The sequence below is a fragment of the Capsicum annuum genome, chromosome 11, assembly GCF_002878395.1.
Source record: "Capsicum annuum cultivar UCD-10X-F1 chromosome 11, UCD10Xv1.1, whole genome shotgun sequence".
Taxonomy (NCBI): domain Eukaryota; kingdom Viridiplantae; phylum Streptophyta; class Magnoliopsida; order Solanales; family Solanaceae; genus Capsicum; species Capsicum annuum.
Genome location: NC_061121.1, coordinates 50156473 through 50178828, shown reverse-complemented (window position 1 = coordinate 50178828; position 22356 = coordinate 50156473). Strand labels below are relative to the sequence as shown.

The following is a 22356-nucleotide window of genomic DNA, read 5'->3' as shown; positions in this document are numbered from 1 at the left end:
ACTTTGTGAAAACGATGTTTTTTTAAAAAATTTGGAATCGCCATCGCGTACGAAATGTCGAATTTAGTATGGCTGCATAGTTCGTTTGCATGTATCGGATTCCGAACGAATCTCGAGCACCCCGTCAAAGTCCAATCAACTGACAAAAAAACTTCTATTGCAGAAAATCTGCAATAAATAACAGATTTTCACCCTTTTTGGCCCATTTTGTTCATTTTTATTTTGGCTCTTAGGAGTTAAACTCTAAAATAGTGTGGGAGCTTAAAAGTAAAGTTTGTGAGATCTTGGGAATCTAGATTAACACTTTTTTCTTGGTTTTATTATAGATTAAAGGTAAGAGTTCACCATTTTCTTAGTAATTTCTTGATTAATTTTCAAAACCCCAAAAATCTTAGGGCTTGATTTTAACCCTCAATTTCACTTCTTTTCCCTTGAAAAATATTTTATCTTATAATTACTAGTTTTTCATCAATTTAATCCTTAAACAACTTCGATTCTTGATTTTAATCCAGATTTCAAAGATTTTACCCGGTAAAGCTCAAAAATAGTTTTTCTTCGATTTGAACCCTGTTTTTGACTCGATTTAACTTGGGTTTACAACTGTAGGTTCCTAAAAATATGAAGAACATGTTTTTGAAGTAAAGTTTTAATTTTTCCTTCTTTTTTGGAAATCCGTTTTGGGGGTCCGTTTTGATCCCGAATCAAAAGTTGTCAATATGAATGTCGTTGTTTTTTTATTGACACATAAATTTCATATTTAATGTTTTTAGTGGAGTTTGGGATTGTTTGTGAAAATTAAGGCCGCGGGTTCAAATGTAGTGGACCAATTTTGATTTTCGAGGTAGGTTATGGCTTAACTCTTTCAGACTGGGCTGGGTAGTAAATGATGGTACAAAATGCATGTTAAGGGGGGGAACTAATCATGAAAATAATTATTTGTGTGTTGTGCCCGTGTGGGGGCCTATATGTATGTAATTATCAAAATTGAAATATTATGTGATATGTGTGACCGTTTGGGATCCTATGTAACATTGATAGCCATGAATACATATGAATAATTGTATTGTGTTGTGAGAATGCTTAATGTGGTACCATTGGTGTATTATGATTATATGAATAATTTATTGGCATAAGAATCATGTGAAAATTCGTAGATGAAACTGAAATAATGAGTGGATATTGGCTCACATGGATGTGGAAATATATCATTGTGGTTGTATGTGAAAATACTCATTGTGATAGGTTGTGAGAATTACATCTTCATATCATGGTCATTCATGAAACATTGGTACCATCGTGGCAACATCTGAAAAATACTAGCAATACTTTTTTTAAAACCCTCCCCGAGGGATGTGCTGGGGAGGAGATATCATGACACCTTATAAAACCATTTTCAAGGGATGTGTTGTAAAGAAGATATGAGATATGTGGATTGTATACGGTTTGATGAACCCCCAATGGATCCCACATTGGGAAGCTTTAGCTTCGTAGGTGTATACGGGGATTGTGCGACAATTCGAGAGGTTGTACGATGACCTCGTACATCATCATCATCATCATCATCATCATATACATTGCACTTACTTTACTGTGTTTATATTGTGTTGTATTGCCTTATTGACTTGTCATCTATGTATTTGTCTTACCTTCTCTTATTTCCATTTAATGATCTTGTATCTATATGTTCTCTCTTATTTTATGTGACATAATGTATACTTATGTTCTATATCTTGGTGTGTTGTTATAATATATGTGAGATATATTCGAACTGCTAGTGCAAGCAATGTAGGATGCCGTTGTGGAATATTTTCTGATTGCTGGTGACGTGCCCTTAGTGTATTTTTTGTATGTTTTATTTACTACTTTTCTTGATCGGCCTATGATACCTACTGAGTACAAGTGGACTGTACTCATGCCTACTGCGCCTTTTCGGTGCAGGTCCTAGCTCGAGTGCGCCTCAACTTGATTGACTCGGGTGATTGTTGGAGCTTCCAAGGTAGCTGTTGGGCATTTATGCGTCCGAAGTTCACCTCTATCTTTTTATAGTAATTATGTCTTTATTAGTATTCGGAGACAATTATTATTCCTTTGTGGTTATTTTTTCAATATATTTGACTCTTGGATTGTATTAGTAGTTCTTACACTATTGACACCTGGTTTCGGGCATGATTGATATTTTGAATAAGTTTTTCCGAATTGTTATGATTACTTATATGGTTTGTCTTCATTCTAGAAGCCTTACCTTGGGATATTTCTGTCTTTTCCTCTTTTCGTATCAGTTTGGGTGATAGGCTTACTTGTCAAGATACGCCGCGACAATTGCCATCATGACCCTTGTTTTAGAGTTGTGACATTAACTCACCCCATTAATTTATACCTTCTTCTTCATTTTTTTCCATCATTTTTATCATTGTTAAGATTAATGGTTAAAAATGAAATTCACTTGCATCTACTCATAATCCTTAAGCAGTAATAATAATATAGTCAAGCATCTACTCATAATCACTGCACCAAAAAAATAAAAACAAATAAAAACTTTGAATTCTCATTAATCTGCCCTTTTTTATTTCTACAGCACACATTCTTTGTCGAAATTTCCACAAATTCATCGAGATTTTCTTTTTCAACCTCATTTTAATCCACCAATTTTGTCAATCTCAAGTTTATTTAATGGAGAATTATTTTTTCACCATTAGTTTATGCTAATTAACATTGATATTCAATGATTCTCAATTTTGCTCAATTTCCAACTGGATTCTCTCAATTTGATCAAAAATTTCATTTTCTCAACTAAATTTTGATTAATTCTAACTTTATTGTCTCTCAATTTGATTTAATAAAATACTTTTTCAACTAAGTTTTGCACAATTTTAATTGGGTGTCTCTTAATTTGATTGAAAAATTCATTTTCCAACTAAATTTTGCCCCAATTTAGTTAAAAAAATCTATTTTCTACACATGCATCACAAAGAGAAGAAAAGAAAGGGGTTGTTGTTGTTGTTGCGTGTGTGTGTGTTCCATGAAGACAATTTTGAGGGGTGAGGAGAGAAGGTAGGGGTGGGTTAGAGAAGACAAATTCAGGGATGGGATATTGGAGAAGATGATCTTGGGGTAGGGTGGGAGGAAGGGGGTTGGTATTGCAATGACAACAATTTTGGAGGTGTGGGGGTATTTGAAGAAGTTGATTTGGGTTAAGAGGGGTGAGGGGAGGGGTTGGAGAAGACAATTTTGGTGGGAGGGCTGAGGGAGATGAGGGAAGGAGGGCATTGCAACGACTAATTTTTTTTAGGAGGGGGTGTATTGGAGAAGATGACGTTGGGGTGGGGTAGGAGTCATTTATTGATTAAAGAATTTTTACATTTAAATTAATTATTTAAATATTATTTGGAGAAAAATGACACAAATCATCATATTATTCGTCGCTTTACAAGACATCAGCGCGTGTAATACATTCACATTGTCTAAATTTGTTGATTGTGTAAAATGTGCCAAAATAACACATCAGAATACTAATTGAGGTGCCTAAAATGAACAACGTCGACTTTAGGTATCAAAGTGAAAGTTCGTGTCAAATTTAGGTATATGTCGATGTGTTTGGACTTTAATAGAAGAGTAATTAACTCTAATAGGTAATCACAATATTTAATGTGAGTTTAATAAGATCATATTAGTCAATTTGTACCCCTTATTAATTTGTCATTAAGAATTGTGCAAAAGACAAACACATTAAACAATATGAGACGGAGGGAGTACGATATATAAATTTATAAATAAATATAATATTTAGTTGGTCATTTCCAATAAAAAACTAGGACCAGCAGCACTCAAATAAACAAATACTAATATATTTAAATAAGGAATTGTTTTAAATTTATTAATGGACTCTTCTATTTGTGTATGCTTTGGTAGTCTACCATTAAAGGTCTTTCTAAGGATTCTAAGATATTAAAGGATTAAAAGACGAAGAAAATAATGGAAAAACTCACCTCAACGAAGAAATTTCATCTTAAGCCTTGGAAAATCACCCCTCTAGGGTTGGGGAATGAAATTTGAAGTTTTTGAACCTCAAAAACAGCTGAAGTTGATTTAAATACAACCAGAATTTTCGCTACAACGAAATCCTATTTCAGCCCGGAAATGCTCAGTAAAATAGTCATAAACTTTTTATTCCGAATTCGGATTGAGGAACGGTTTATTGCATTGAAAATATGAAAAATATATCTTTGATTTGATAGGTAATGTTACCCCTAACTCCTTATATTCTATGAGGTATGATCGTTTGAAATTGGCCCTAATAAAAACCCATATCGAAACTGTATCGGAAAGAAACTTTTATACTTAACTTTGTGTTAGGGATATTATATGGCCTTAATTCATACCTAAAGAACTTTCAAACTTAAGTATTGATATTATAACTCATGAATAATTAAATTAATCGAGCTTGAGTTTATCTAGACACATTCGAAGGCTAAAATCTTCGTTGAAAAGTTTGAGGTGCGTAATAAATAAAATATTGTCTATATTGGACCCAAGTTAATACAAAGGAATGAAAATTAAGAATTTTCATGAATTTATTATAAGTAATTTAGTAACAACAAAATGGGTCGTTACACAAGAAGAGCAGGATACCATGGCACCTACATAGAATGCAACCCCACCTCCTTCACCAGCAAATATTGTATCTCCTTCTTCTCAAGATTAGAGTTTGAGGAGAATCCAAGAAATCTATGATGACACAAAAGATGTTACTAATTTTGATTTTTTGTATTGTCTCTACGCTGATAGTGAACCAATAAATTTTGATAAAGCTGTTACAGACAAAAGGTGGAGACAAACCAGGGAGAAAGAAATTCAGTCAATAAAAAAGAACAACACTTGGGAGTTAACAACTCTTCCTAAGGATCATCAAGTAATTGGAGTCAAATAGGTATACAAGACAAAGAAGAATGCTCATGAAAAGGTAGGGAGATACAAGGCAAGACTTGTGGCTAAAGGCTACAAGCAAAGACATGGAATTGACTATGAAGAAGTCTATGCACCTATTTCTCGCATGGAGATGATACATCTTCTGATCTCTTTGGCGGCACAAATGAAGTGGAAAATCCATCAACTAGATGACAATTTGGCATTTTTGAATGAATATCTTGAAGAGAAAGTTTATGTTGAACAATCATAGGGCTTTGTGGTCAAGAATCACAAAGATAAAGTATTGAAATTGAAAAAAATCTTTATATGGATTGAAGCAAGCTCCACGAGCGTGGAATAGTTGTATTGACAAGTATGTTTAAGAAGATGGGTTTACTCGTTGTCTCCATGAATATGCTTTTTACATTAAAGTTTATACTAATGAAGATATTTTGACTGTTTGTCTTTATGTTGATGATCTTATTCTGACGGGTAATAATCCATATTTGTTTGAAGCTTTCAAGAAAACTATGTCTTTTGAATTTGAGATGACAGACATAGGTCTCATATCATATTACTTGGGCCTAGAAGTTAAGTAAATAGAAGGAATCTCCATATCCCAAGAAAGCTATACAAAGGAGATTTTGAAGAGATTCAACATATTTAATTGCAATCTGTGAACACCCTAATGGAAAGTGGAACAAAATTATCAAAGTTTGATAATGGTGAAAAAGTGGACTCCACTCTTTTCAAAAGTCTCATGGGAAGTCTGAGGTACTTGACCTGTACGAGACCAGATATACTTTTTTGCAGTTGGAGTAGTAAGTCGATTCATAAAAGCTCCTACCTCCATTCACTTGAAAGTTGCTAGAAGAATTCTTCGTTACCTAAAAGGTACAATAGAACTTGGACTATTTTATTCTTCTTCTAGTGATTTTAACCTTGTGGGATTTTGTGATAGCGATTATGCAGGAGATGTGGATGATAGAAAAAGCACATCAAGTTTTGTATTTTTCTTGGGTGATTGTGTTGTTTCTTGGAGCTCAAAGAAACAAACCATTGTTACTCTCTCAACATGCGAAGTTGAATATGTGGTAGCAACATTATGTACGTGCTTGTCATTTGGTTGAGAAGATTATTAAAGGAGATTAACTTACCACAGACTACAACCATGATGATTTGTGTTGATAACAAGTCAGCACAAACTCTTTCCAAGAATTCAGTATATCATGATCAAAGTAAGCACATAGATACAAGGTCTCACTTCATCAGAGAATGCATTGCCAATAAAGAGGTAGATCTCAAGTACGTAAGATCTCATGATCAAGTTGCAGATATTTTCACAAAGCCTCTCAAGTTTGAAGATTTTCAGAGATTCAAGTCTTGGAATAAAGAAGAAAAATCAAAATTAAGGGAGAGATTTATGGGATCAAATATAATTAAAATAAATTAAATAAAAAAATAATAACAAGAAAATTGGTGTTGCAACATGCCTAATGTGGTGGGTGACATGGATTGGTGTTGCAACATGATTGACAAATTTGGTGTTGTGACATGGTGTTTGATTGTTTAAAGCTTGGGATGTTCATCTATAAATAGATGAATTCACGATCATTCCAAAACACACCAAAAAAGATAGAAAACTAGAGAGAAAAGAAAGTAATCCATAAATATTCTATAGCCTGTGAGAAAAATAGTTTGGGAGTAATATTATAGTGAGTTGTGTGAAATAAAAGAGTGTTGTTTCTTTTATAAGAGTAGTACTTTTTTGACACTATCGATTTGTAATCAGTATTTTTGTATCACTCCATTTGGGTATTATATTTACCCCGTTATTATAATATTTGGTGTCGTTGTTATTCTCTTGTTATTGTTATTTGGTGTGGCTATTTTTCTAGGTAGAATTATTTTATTTTTCCCAACAGAATATTGATCAACACTTTTAACTATATTATTGTTTCATCATGTTAACATGAGAATAACTATTAAATTATATTGGGAGTTAATTTAATCCAAAGCTTCAAAAACCCAAGTCGACCCTCGATAAGTGAAAAGTAAAACATAAATTGAAATTGAGGGAGTAGTATTTTAAGTAAGACTTTTTGTTAATGTAATTTTGCTCCATTAGTGTATCCCTTTTAATTGAAGCTAAATACATTAGTGTTAATTATACACTGCCTTTTAAATCCCTTCTGCCATTGTGAACTAGTAATATATTTAAAACAGTTTGGTATTTTTTTGTTTGGTCCTTCTCCAAATTCCACTCATAATAAAACTTAGTGCATTAGATTCTTTCTTTTTTTTTTCCTTTCTTCTATTCAGTAATCTTTTTTTTTTTCTAATTGTAACAGGGTCTTGGATTCCGAAAGGTTCTATATGCTAAAGCAACTTTATAGCTTCTTTGTTTCTAGTTTTTTTTTTTAAAATAATTTGTTTGAAGAGAAACATTTTTCTAAATGTTATGCAGATATATATATATATATATATATGTGTGTGTGTGTGTGTGTGTGTATGTGAAAAATATAAACCAAAAGCAGAATCAGAACCAGAACCAGAATCTAAAGGTATAACCTTCCGTCTGTGCCGGAAGAAAAATTGCCCTCTGTACCCAAAGAAAAAATAGTAAATAAAGCTTTACTTCTGTAAGGTAAGTCAACCACATAAATGACTTTTTCTTTTATTTTTTTAAAGACAAATTTTTGTGGTTTAATTTTTGCAAAAACACTTTTTATTATTTTAAATATTGAATATTTCATCTTGTATTTTAGTTAACAAGATATTAGTCATGTGTTTCAAAACATTACAGCTTTATAAAAAACTTTATTTATTAATACGAAGATGGAATTAAGTAATTCAAGTTTGTTGATCTATCGAGAGATAATTTAATTAATCTTTTAAGATAAATTAAATACTCAATTCAATATAAATACTCAATTCAATATTAAAAAAAATAACTATTAAAATAACATGTACGAGAAGTACTGCAAGTTCGTAAATTTTTACTATTTTTAGAGGTTCCTCTTATTTCTTACTTGTTATCTTATTTTCTTTCACTGCAGATTTTGCTTCGAAGAAAATGGAAAGGTGAAATCCTTTTGGGAAATACTCGTGGGTGTTTTTAATATGGCATAGAGCTAATTCTAAACTGTAAATTAAAGATTCCTAACATGAATTTCATAAACTAGATTATGAATTTTGATGGTTAGGAACCTTGAATTCCGTAAAGATGAGACATTTAGCATAAAAATTCCATTAATGGAGATGAGTTAAGCTTGAAAGAGCTAATTAATGGCTGACATTGGGGAATGATATACACCTTGAATTAAGGGTAGAATTAGTGGGTTTGAATCCCTAAGATATTTGTTTGAAGAGTAAATATTTAATTACTCTTATAATTGCTTGATTTTTAGATGATTGATTGTTCTAAGGCATGAAAGAAGAGAAAGGTCATCCTTGTTGCAGTTTGCTTCTTCCAAAATCTTGGCGTCCAGGTAGGCTAGGTTTAATGAGTAGAAGATTGTGTTATTTTATATTTTTATAATTTAGAATTGATGGGTGAAAGCATATCTAGGCCTACGGGCATTGAGTTAAGGTGGATAAAGACACGAGTACTTAACTTTAATCTCGAAAACTATAATATTGATTAATTATGTGATACTTGTGATATTATGTGATATGTGCCCACAAGGAGATTATTGTAAATGAAGTATGTGGACATGATAGTTTTAGTTGTTCTAGTGATGAACCTAGTTGAGTTGTAATGGTATAAAGTTGTATGTATTGTGCAATAATATGATGAGGAGAATTATGCTAAGATCGAATATTGATGAGCATAGTAATATCTAAGGGATAGATGACTTGAATTAGTGTGATGATTGTATTATGTGGAAAGAGGTAGAGGATAATGATATGTGTGAATATGCTAGTTATAGGTGGTGACATTAGAACTCAAGTTGCGGTATTTAAGAAGATAATGATATTTTTAATAATTAATGAGTAATTAAGGCTCCAATAGTGACTTGTATGCATAAGAATTAAATTGTGATTTATTTTGTGATATTTTTATTTTGGTATTGATAAAAATACTATATTTATTGGATGCGCATGAGAGGCTAAATTGGTGATAATGATGGTTTATTGAATTGTGCCTATGAGTGGCTTATTTGATAATGATAACTCATTAAAGTAATGCTATGAATACTTGTTGATTGGTATTCAGACATGCATTAAATTGTTGATGCTTGGATTGTTGATGCATGTATAAATGATTATTGAAAATTAACTTGATGGAATTGTCTTATGACTTTAAGAGTACTTGTAAACTTGGTACATTGTGTTGTATGTTGTGACGTTGTGTAAATTTGATTTTGATAATACTTATTTATATGGGATCGGGTACCACGACGCTACGAATATGTATATGTTAGATCGGGTACCACGCCGATACGAACATATATATGTTGGATCGGGTACTACACTAGTACGGATATGTATATATTAGATCATGTACCATGCCAGTACGGATATGTATATATTGGATCGGGTACCACGCTGGTACGGATATGTATATGTTGGATTGGTTACCACGCTAGTACTGATATGTACATGTTGGATCGGGTACTACGCCGGTATGAATATGTATATGTTGGATCGGGTACCAAGCCATTACGGATATGTATATGTTGGATCGGGTACCACGCCGGTACGGATATGTATATGTTGGATCGGGCACCACACCGGTACGGATATGTATATGTTAAATCGGGTACCACGCTGGTAAGGATATGTATATGTTAGATTGGGTACCATGCCGGCATGGATATGTATATGTTGGATTAGGTACCACACCGGTATGGATATATATATATATATTGGATCGGATACCACGCCGGTACGGATATGTTTAGATCGGGTACCACGCTGGTATGGATATGTATATGTTGGATTAGGTACCACGTCGGTATAGATATGTATATATTGGATCGGGTACCACATCAATACGGTACATAACATAGATTGTTTTCTGCAGGTCATGACTATTTGGGCAAAAATAAGTCCCAGAGTATGTGTGTACATATTTGTGTTGAGTCTGTGGATGTTTATAGTATGGTTGATACTCTTGATAGTTATGTGGCTTGTTTGTGAGAACTGTTTCACCTGTTATTGCTGTATTGTTTATTCATTGGGTATTTGATTGTGTGATATGTATTTGAAAAAAAGTAAAACTTTGTACTTATTTATATGTTGGTTGACTTGCTTCATTTATACCTGTTGTAATCGTATCTTACCAAAATGGCTAGTTATCATTCTTTAATATTATAAGAGAGCATTTGGTTGTTAGCCTGAGAGTTTATGTGGGTTGTCTATGATTATGGGTTTGTTCCTGTCAATATGAGTAATGAAAAAGATAAGGTGAATAAGGTGAATAAAGAGACATAGTGATGTATTAGCATTGGATTATGGTTGATGGTATGAATTAATGAGGCTAGAGTTGAGTATGTTAGCAGCGAATATAATATTGATGGAGTTGGAAGAGTAGTTGAAAGTTGTAATTTATATAGGTAAAGCAATAAAATTATTACAACCTTAGTTGAATTATATTCCATTCAAGATGTCATGATTTATTTTCCTTAATTCTATTTTATGATTATATGAACTAACATGGTCGGCCGATGATGCCTACCAGTACATGTGATTGTACTGGCCCTACTCTTCTATATTTCTTCTTTGAGTGTAGACGGGATGCAGGTTAGTTACAGTTACTAGATGGATGACAATATTCAGTACTAACTTCTACACTTTCTTCCTGGCAGATGTTAGTGTCTTTGTATTATTTATTTTATTGTCAGTCTATGTTGTAGTACATAGCTCTTGTACATGTCTGACCAAGTCTTGGGATATGAAGGACACTTGTAAGAAGTTTTTGAAAAAGTTTATTTATTAATATTTAATTTACCTTATTATATTTAATCCAGTATTTTCTTAAAAACAAAAGTCTTCTGCATATTTTTAGTTGGCTAATAAGGGTTCTCCTAGCTATTTAGAATAGCGTAGGTGCCCGCATGATTCATTAATAGGGGTCGTAACATTTGGTATCAAAGAGTTAGGTTCACCGGTCCCACAAGTACAAGTGCAATATCAAGTATAGTTCCGTAGATTTATGTGTAAGGCCCCACACCCAATCTTTGAAAGGCTACGAGGCATGTAGAAGTCATTTTCCTTTCTTTCTCTCCATCGTGCTGTCCTAATCTTTAACTATTAGACTAAATCCAATTGGTATCTAGACAATTCTAATTGGTATCTTAACAGAGCTCAATTGGAATGTAGTTAATTCCAATTGGTATCTTAGTAATTTTGAATAAAAATGTAGGAGATTTCAATTGGTATCTATTAATAAGGTCCAAATATTATTGTTAATAGGTAAAAACTTGTGAAAGTTCTAAACTTATTGATTGCTTGTGTTTGATATTTGGCTAAACTTGTGTTGCTATATTTTTTCCATTGTTGTGAATTATTCTTGTTTGAATTTAAGTGATGAAAATTGACTAAGTTGTTTTTGTTGATAATTGTGATAGAATTATTTGATTTCTTGTTATTATGAAACTAGCAATTCTACGGTATTACTTATTTTGTTTTTTACTAGTATATTGATGAAATTGATGGTATAAGAAGTGAGAGGATGATATGAGAACATGATGTCAAGAAAAGATGGTGAAAAAGTGACATGAATATAAGACTGAGGTGATATGTGTTTGCTGTAATCAGAGGTTCTTGTTAATGATGTTATGGATGGATCTTGTGTGGTTCAATTATTTGATATTATATGGGTATCATTGTGTGGTCCGATCATTGAGGCTATATTTAGATTTTTTATGCATTTCTATTATTGAAATTATAATAGATTTCTTGTGAGGACTAGCTAAATGACATTATCTTTGAATTCCTTATGTGAACAAATTCTTAATGCTTGCCAAAATAATGAGTTTTAAATAAAAGTGACAAAAACTAGTAGAGGTTGTTGATACCTATAGAATTTGATCGATGACTTATCTGGAATGTGATATTGATGATGAGACTATTAATGACCTGTAATCAATTTATTTTATTTGGCCTTGCTTGTGTGCTAGTGGTTTGGGGATCACTCTTGAGGTGATTAAGTGTTAAGTGAAGTCCTTAATAAAAATATTGTTAGGTAGAAATAAGAATGACTTTGTATATATTAAATTAGTCTTAGTGATATAGGAGTGGTTTGGCTTGACCATGAAGTGTTTGTCATTGAAAAATATTGAGCTAGTGATTGTCGGGACATAACTTGTAGCTGTGGATTTATGCATTAGGGAAAATCTTAAGAAGATAATTTATTATTGACTTGACCTTGTGGCTGAATTATACATTTGCATATCCCACAGAGTTGGTTGATATATATGACACTTTTAGAGAATAGTAATTTTCATGATAGTTGCAATGCAAAATCAAATGGCTTAGTTACATTCATAAAATAATTAAGGATGAATTCAATAAATGAATTGTTAAATGACATGATTGATCTTTCCTTGGGTGATACTTGGTGGATATTGCTTGTTGAGTGATTAAGGTATGATGATTTGATGAATATTAACAATGTTGTAGAGGAGAATGTGTTGTAGGCTATAATTCTTTGGAATCTTTATGTCCAATTGTTGTAAGCCTGTGTAATGAGTGAGAGGTTATGTTGTCATCAATGTATAGTAGTAAATACTAAGCTTGAATCGTGAGTGAATAGGATGCAATATAAGCAACTATGTTAGTAATGTCTCTCTAATTCCAGCCTCGTGCTTTTCTCCACTGAATGCCCATTCGGGGACGAACGGATGGTAAATCGATATCTGATTGTAATGACTCATTTTGTCATTACTAAATTATTCATTATAAATTAATTAAAATTCTTAATTTTCATTCCTCAGTATTAACTTGGGTCCAAAATAGCCAATATTTTATTTATTACGTCACCTTAAACTTTTCAGCGAAGAATTTAGTCTTCGAATGGGTCTAGATAGTATCAAGCTCTATTAATTTAATTAATCATGAGTTCTAATATCAATACTTTAGTTCAAAAGTTCTTTAGGTATGAATTAAGGTTGTATAATATCCCTAACACAAAATTAAGTATAAAACTTTCTTTCCGATGTAGTTTCGATATGAGTTTTTATTAGGGACAACTTCAAACAATCATATATCATAGAATATAAGGATTTAGGGGTCCCATTCCCTATCAAATCAAATATCTCTGAGTTCTCTTTCTAACGAAATAAATTGTTCCTCAATCTGAATTCGAAATAAAAAGTTATGACTGTTTTACTAAGCACTGTCTGGGCTAAAACGGGATTTCGCTGTAGCAAAAATTGTGGTTGTATTTAAATCAACTTCAGCCATTTTTGAGGTTGAAAACCCCCAAATTTCATTCCCCAACCCTAGAGAAGTGATTTTCCAAGACTTAAGATGAAATTCCTTCGTTGAGGTGAGTGTTTCTATTATTTTTTTCGTCTTTTAATCCTCTAACATCTTAGAATCCTTAGAAAGACCTTTAGTGGTGGAATCCTTTTGGGAAATACTCATGGGTATTTTTAATAATGGCATAGATTTGATTCTAAACTGTAAATTAAAGATTCCTAACATGAATTTCATAACCTAGATTATGAATTTTAATGATCAGGAACCTTGAATTCTATGAAGATGAGACATTTAGCATAAAAACTCCATTAATAATGGACATGGGTTAAGCTTGAAAGAGCTAATTAATGGCTAACTGACATTGGGGAATGATATAGACCTTGAATTAAGGGTAGAATTAGTGGATTTGAATCCCTAAGATATTTGTTTGAAGAGTAAATATTTAATTAATCTTATAATTGCTTGATTTTTAGATGATTGATTGTTCCAAGGAATGAAAGAAGGGAAAGAGCATCCTTGTTGCAGCTTGCTTCTTCCAAAAGATTGGCGTCCAGGTAGGCTAAGTTTAATGAGTAGAAGATTATGTTATTTTACATATTCATATTTTAGAATTGATGGGAGAAAGTATGTCTAGGCCCGCGGGCATAGAGTTGAGGTGGATAAAGACACGAGTATTTAACTTTAATCCTAAAAACTATATTATTGATTAATTATGTGATACTTGTGATATTATGTGATATGTGCCTGCAAGGAGATTATTGTAAATGAAGTATGTGGACATGATAGTTTTAGTTGTTCTAGTGAGGAACCTAGTTGAGTTGTAATGGTATTAAGTTATACGTATTGTGCAATAATATGATGAGGAGAATTATGCTAAGATCGAATATTAATGAGCATAGTAATATCTAAGGGATAGAAGAATTAAATTAGTGTGATAATTGTATTACGTTGGAAAGAGGTAAAGGATAATGATATACGTGAATATGCTAGTTATAGGTGGTGATGTTAAACCCAAGTTGCTGTAGTTAAGAAGATAATGATATTTTTAATAGTTAATGAGTAATTAAGGCTCCAATAGTGACTTGTATGCGTACAAATTAAATTGTGATTTATTTTATGATATTCTTGTTTTGGTATTGATAAAAATACTATATCTATTGGATGAGCATGAGAGGCTAAATTGGTGATAATGATGGTTTATTGAATTGTGCCTATGAGTGGCTTATTTGATAATGATAACTCTTTAAAGTAATGCTATGAATACTTGTTGATTGGTATTCGGACATGCTTGAAATTATTGATGCTTGAATTGTTGATGCGTGTATAAATAATTATTGAAAATTTACTTAATGTAATTGTCTTATGGCTTTAAATGTACTTGTAAACTTGGTACATTGTGCTGTATATTGTGATGTTGAGTAAATTTGATATCGATAATACTTGTTTATGGTGGATCGGGTACTACGCCGGTACAAATATGTATATGTTGGATCGGGTACTACGCCGGTACGGATATGTATATGTTGGATCGGGTACCATACTGGTATGAATATGTATATATTGAATCAGGAACTACACCGGTACCGATATGTATACGTTGGATCGGGTACCACGCCGGTAAGAATATATATAAGTTGGATCAGGTACCATGCCGGTACCGATATGTATATGTTGGATCGGGTACCATACCAGTACGGATATATATATGTTGGATCGGGTACCATGACGGTACGAATATGTATATGTTGGATCGAGTACCACACCGGTAAGGATATGTATATGTTGGATCGGGTACCATGATGGTACAGATATGTATATATTGGATCGAGTACCATGCCAGTACGGATATGTATATGGTGGATCGGGTACCACATCGGTACAGATATGTATATTTTGGATTGGGTATCATGCCGGTGAGAATATGTATATGTTGGATCGAGTTCCATACTGGTACGGATATGTATATGTTGGATTGGGTACCATACCGGTACGATAGATATATGTTGGATAGGGTACCACGAAGGAACAGATGTATATATGTTGGGTCAGGTGCCACGCCGATACAAATATGTATATGTCGGATCGAGTACCACGTCGGTACGGATATGTATATGTTGAATTGGGTACCACACCGGTACGGATATGTATATGTTAGATTGGGTACCACGCCGATACGGTACATGAACATAGATTGTTCCTACTGGTTATGACTATTTGGACAAAAATAAGTCCCATAGCATGTGTGTACATATTTGTGTTGAGTCTGTGGATGTTTATAGTATGATTGATACTCTTGGTGGGTATTACAACTTTAGTTGAGTTATATTCCATTCAAGATGTCATGATTTATTTTCCTTAATTATATTTTATGATTATATGAACTAACACGGTTGGCCGATGATGCCTACCTATACGTGTGGTTGTACTGACCCTACTTCTCTACATTCCTTCTTGGAGTGTAGACTGGATGTAGGTTAGTTGCAGTTACTAGATGGATGACGATATTCAACACTAACTTCTGCACTTTCTTTCTAGCAGATGTTAGAGTCTTTGTATTATTTATTTTATTGTCAGTCTATGTTGTAGTACATATCTCTTGTACATGTCTGACCAAGCCTTGGGATAGTGAAGGACACTTGTAAGAAGTTTTTGAAAAAATTTATTTATTAATATTTAATTTACCTTATTACATTTAATCCAGTATTCTCTTAAAAACATAAGTCTTTCGCATATTTTTAGTTGGGTAATAAGGGTTCTCCTAGCTATTTAGAATAGCGTAGGTGTCCGCACGATCCGTTAATATGGGTCGGGAGATCTTCATCTCCAAAGTATGAAAGAAAATCATATGTTCTTTCTTCTTGAGCCTCCTGGCCTTCATCAAATTCAACATCACGACTGACCACCACTTTATTGTTGCTTGGATTGTATAACTTGTAGCCTTTTGAACTAGTGTCATAGCCAATAAACACATACCTAAAGCTTCGATCATCAAATTTAGCTATCCCTTGATGTGAAACTTGAGCATAGGATGTGATCCCAAAGATTCTCAAGTTTTTGACACTTGGCTTTTTCCCACTCCATACTTCTTGAGGTGTTTGATCTCTCATATTTCTTGTTGGAGACCTATTGCTTAGATAAACTGCACATGAAACAACCTCAGCCAAAAATTGTTTTGGCATATTTTTAGCTTTCAACATATGCCTTGCCATATTAGAAATTATTCTATTCTTTTTTTCTGCAACTCCATTTTGTTGGGGTGAGTAAGGTATCATTAGAGGGCGACGAATTCCATGAGACTGACAAAAATCATTAAATTCTTTTGAAGTGAATTCGCCTCCTCTATCGGACCTTAAAGCTTTTATTTCATAGGCGCTCTCTTTTTCTACAAGTTCTTTGAAATTTTTAAAAGCAACAAAAGCTTCTGATTTTTGCTGCAAGAAATATACCCAAGTCTTTCTGCTGAAATCATTAATAAAGAGTAAGAAGTATTTACTTTTACAGAAAGAAGGTGGATCAATTGGACAACACACATCGGTGTGACAATCTGAAGTGGATTATTCGCTCTTAACGTGGTTTCCTTCAAAAAATTCCTCCTTACATGTTTTTCAAGAAGTTTTTCAAGAAGACAAGCTTCACACAACTGATTGGGATAATTGATTGATGGAATTCCATCAACTATGTTCTTGACTCCCATTGATTTTTCAAAGTTGAAATATTCAAATCGCATGTGCCAACACCACGACTCATCTTGCACATTAGCCTTAAAACACTTTGCATTAATGGTCTTAAGATTCCAAGAAAATAATCTATTTTTTGCCATATGCACTTTGACAATTAAATTATTACTTAAATCTCTAAGCCATAGATGCATATTTTTCATATAAATATCATATTTTTTTTTCAAGAAGTTGGCCCAAACTCAAAATATTATTTCTTAGTTTTGGCACATAGTAAACCACATTGATCAATTTGTGATCAGCATTTTTATAAATTATCAAAATCGTACATATTCCTTCAATTTGAATTTTTGAGGTATCTCCAAAAGACACATTACCTCTTGTCATCCTCTTGATCTCCACAAACTTGTCTTTGTATCCACATATATGATTACTTGCTCCATTATCAAGATACCATGAGTTGTAATCATCTATACCATCTTTCGTGAGTACCATTAACGATATTGACTCATCTTTTTCTTTGTTATTGTCAACAAGGTTAGCTTTTTCTTCAACATTACTACGACATTCCCAAGAGTGATGTCCAAATTTATGACAGTTGTAGCACTCAATTTTAGATTTGTCACACCTCACTCTATTGGTACCTTGATAAGCTCCACGACCTCTTCCTCCCCATTGTCCACGACCACAACCTCTGAATGTTAAGTAATTTTTATCTTTATTGTTGAATTTATTGATATAAATCATTCCTCTTCCACAACCTCCACGGCAGCCACAACCTCGTCATTGTCCATTTCCTCTATAACCTTTTTCACCTCTAAAATCTTTGAAGGATGCTTGAGTTTTAAGAAGTTGCTCCAATGACTTTTCTTTTCTTCTTTTCATTTTTTATTCGTGGGTTTGTAGAGAACCTTCCAATTGCTCTACTGTCATAGAGTCTAAATCTTTAGACTCCTTAATAACATACACCACATAATCAAATTTGGGTGTTAAAAAGCAAAGGATCTTTTCTACCACGCGTATATCATCTACTTCCTCCCTGTACATTCTTAGTTGATTCACAATAGCCATCACTCTTGAACAAAAATCCAAAATGGATTCGAATTCTTTCATTTTTAAAACATCAAAATTAGCCCTTAGAGTTTGAAGTTTTACCTTCTTCACCTTATCAATTTCTTGGAGAGAATTTTATAAAATCTCCCAAGCTTCCTTCGAGGTGGTTGCATCAACCACCTTCTCAAACATACCATCATCCAGACATTGGTGGATGAGAGTGAGGGCCTGTTGATCTTTCTTCTTTGTCTTAATCAAGACATCTTTTTCATTTTGAGACAGAGTCTCCTCATTAGCGGATTTTCTATACCATTTGTCTACAATGTCCCAAACATCTAGAGATCCAAGAATGACTTTCATTCGTAAGCACCATTTTTCATAATTTTCTTTTGTAAGGCGGTGGTACTGAAAAGATAGTGGACTATTTTTTGTCATGGCTCTGATACCACGATGTTGGAAAACACAAAATAATTCCACCTTGAAAATATCCACATAAAATAACAATAACAAGAGAATAACAACGACACCAAATATTATAATAACAGGCTAAATATAATACCCAAATAGAGTGATACAAAAACACTGATTAGTCACTTACCGCATCCTCTCCACAACTTTATCATTTTGACAGGACAAAAAGTCATTCTAGATTTAGTTCCTAAGCGTGACCTCGATAGAAGTTCAGTACAGAAGATCGGCTAGCTCCGTTGTTCCCCTGGGTGACGAGCAAAACATCGACCTCTCCACCTGGTTCCCAAACAAACAAATTGGTAGTGTCAAAAGACTACTATTCTTATAAAAGAAACAACACTCTTTTATTTCACACAGCTCACTATAATATTACTCTCACATTATTTTTCTCACAGACTATAGAATATCTGTGGATTACTTTATTTTCTCTCTAGTGCTCTCTCTGTTTTGGTATGTTTTGAAATGATGGTGAATTCATCTATTTATAGATGAACGTCCAAGCTTTAAACAATCAAACATCATGTCACGATACCAAATTTGCCAATCATGTTGAAATACCAATCCATATCACAACATTAGGCATGCTGCAACACCAATTTTCTTGTTATTATTTTTTTATTTAATTTATTTTAATTATATTTGATCCCACACATTCAAATATTATTATAGATTATTATCCGTAGTTATCAGACCTGATAATTTACCCACATTCCTTTGTTTTCAATTTATATACACTGATAACAATTTTTTGATAGCAATTTTAAAATATTATACGATCCATGTATTTTAATTTGTGAGATAATTGATTAACCATCTTTATTACATAACATTATCTTCTATATTACCTGATGATAAAAATAAAACTCATATGTCATAATCTCATGTTTCTTTAACAAAAGGGTATACAGTATATAATTATTAATGACAAATAACTTGCCACAACAAATTAAATTATTTTAATAATGCTAAAGAATAGGTTATTGATGAAAAGTAAAAGAGAAAGGTCAAGGGTGAACAGAAGTACAATAGTGCTGTTCCGACCCAAACGTAACCAGCAACCGCAGCAGCAACCCCATAAACAGGAGCAAAAACAACTGAAAAATTATAATAATAAATATTAATATTAAAACAGTAATTGTTCTCGATCAAAAAAATTGCAAAGAATATAAAAAATTGTAAAAAGTAATAGGGAAAGGCAAACAAACTTGGGCGAATGATAGATTTCAATGTGTTGCTGTTAGGATTCATGGATAAATTGAATGTGCTGCACAAGGAAAAAAAATTAGAATAAGAAAAAATATGGTGCTAATTGTGCTATGTTATAGTATAAATCTACAGCCGTGGAAAAGTAGGCTAAAATATATATATAAAACCCTAATTTATTTTTATTTGCTATTTTTGGCGATAACTAATCTAAGTCCAACTCACCTACGACTTAGGCGTCCCCGCTCTCTATGCATTGGGAAAGTAAAATAATAATGAACAAATAGAGCTGTCAACATGGGTTTGACACGTGAGGTCAGTCCAACCTAATCCTTTAATTAAGTGGGGTTGGGTTAAGTCTTTTCAGTCCATTTAGAAACGAGGCTTTATAAGCCGGGTAAATCTCAGAAATAGACCTAAATTGAGATGACTTTCAAATTTTAACCCCAAATTAAAAAAAAAAAAAAAAAAAAAGACACCACGTAGCTTTTTTAAAAAGTAATGGACAATAATGACCCGCGTTTCCCATTTTGGACAAAAGTAACACTTTGGCTATTTTTAATACCATTTATTAGCCCTTTGTTGACTTGAAGATCTAAAAATCCAATTGCATCTCTGATTGATACATTTAAGATAGTACCTAGATACATTTATATACAATAAATGTATATGCAGTACAATGTTCATATCCAATATATATGCATGTGCTATACAGAAATTACACAGTTCATACGCAGTACTTTATATGCAGTATATATACAGGTCCTATATAATAGTTACACAGTCTTTACATAGGTCAAATACAGTTTATATACAGGTCCTATACAGTAATTACAATATTATGTATAATATTTATGCAAATTTATACCAACATTACGATAAAATATAAAACTTACACATTGTTGACACAGGTCATATAAAGTAGTTATATAGTCTAATATTCAATATATATATATATATATATAATATATATATATATATATATATGCAGGTTCTATACAGAAATTACACAGTTCATATGCAGTACTTTATATGCAGTATATATATAGGTCCTATATAGTAGTTACACAGTCTGTACACAGGTCATATGCAGTTTATATGCAGTATTTATGCAAATTTAAAATCAAAATTTCAATAAAATATAAAACTTAGACATTATTGACACAGGCCATATAAAGTAGTTATATAGTTTATACCTTGATGATGATGATCTTTTCACCTTAAATTGGAATCTTTCACGGATTGCATAATATTTCATTACACTTGATATTGTATTTTTATCCCAGTACAACTGTCCTTCTTCAGCATCTCTATGAAGTGGATCCTTAATTATCGATTCGGTCTGTTCTTCCATTTCTTCATCTTCAATTGTATAATCAGAAATAGGTATCAGATGAACTTGAATATCAGTCGGAGATGTTTCGATCAAATTTCCAATTGAGGATTCTCCATTTTCAAATGTGTTTTGTAGTGTTATACAAAATGGAAATTCATTTATATCCAATTTTTTTTTCTTCATCTCCATATAAAGTCTAACACTCATATCATTGTAAATAGTCATAGATCCACTCTTTACAATGTATTTTATTGTCATTAAACCAGAATTTCGCTCTAGATTCAACTGCTTATACAGTTCATCAACAAAATATTCGTACCTGCAATTCGAATTCAAAAGTACTCCATTGATTGTAAACTTTTCAAACTGTACATCATGTAACTACTCTCCTCCGTATTGTAGCATAATTGGAACTAAAATCGAACTCGAAGCCATAATTTCGTATCAACTGAAGCTAATTGTGAATGAAAAAAACTTTTTGAAGCTAATTGATGGAGGATATTGTATATTTATATACAATTTATGAAGGCATTTTAAAGTAATATGGTGTACTTGAAAGAGGATTTGTGAGATTTTAATGGAAAGGAATCCTGAGGTAAAATTGGGGAAGGAAAGTGTGAGTTTCAATTGAAAAGAAAAGAAATATATTATGCTATTTTTGCGGCTTCTTAGCGGTGATTAGAAGATGGCTAAAATATGATATTTTTTAAACGGCTATTAAGCGAAAATTAAAAACAGGGGCTATTTTTGTGGAATATGTTTTAGGAGAAGGGCTATTTTTGTCCTTGTCCCATCAAAAAACTTTCTTAAAATAGTCTTTGTCTATTAACTAGTATTTTTTGGACGAAATTGTCCCTGGCCAATAGAGTAAATTACATAAATGATTCTCATAATGGATAACAACTTCATGTTTATATCTTTCTAACTTTTTTTTTTCTCTTTTTAATTTTACTTTTGATTTTATTTTATATTTTATATTTTTATTTTAATTTTTCTCAACCCTTACTTTTTTCCTTTTTTCCTCTCAACTTTTTTTTTCTTTTTTATTTTATTTTGATTTTTTATTTTTTATTTCCTTTTTTTTTGTGTGTGTTTTTAGTTTTCTCAACCCTTATTTTTTATACACCTATAAACGTCTACTTATATAAAAAAAACTTTTTTTATTTTTCTTTGATTTATATTTTTTCTTTTTTTTTCATTTTAATTTTTTCTCGATCTTTATTTTAATTTAAACTTTTTATTTTTATCAACTTTTATTTTTTTTCCATTCTCTCTCAACTT

General features: G+C 32.3%; 1 long non-coding RNA gene across 1 annotated transcript; it reads right to left on the bottom strand.

Annotated features, from left to right (window-relative positions):
• Positions 1-18628: 18628 nt before the first annotated feature.
• Positions 18629-19869, bottom strand: LOC107847327. The gene is made up of 3 exons (XR_001667424.2): positions 19742-19869; positions 19561-19630; positions 18629-18812 (listed from the first exon to the last, which is right to left on the bottom strand). It is a non-coding gene; the product is annotated as an uncharacterized LOC107847327 (long non-coding RNA).
• Between the last annotated feature and the right edge of the window lie 2487 nt (positions 19870-22356).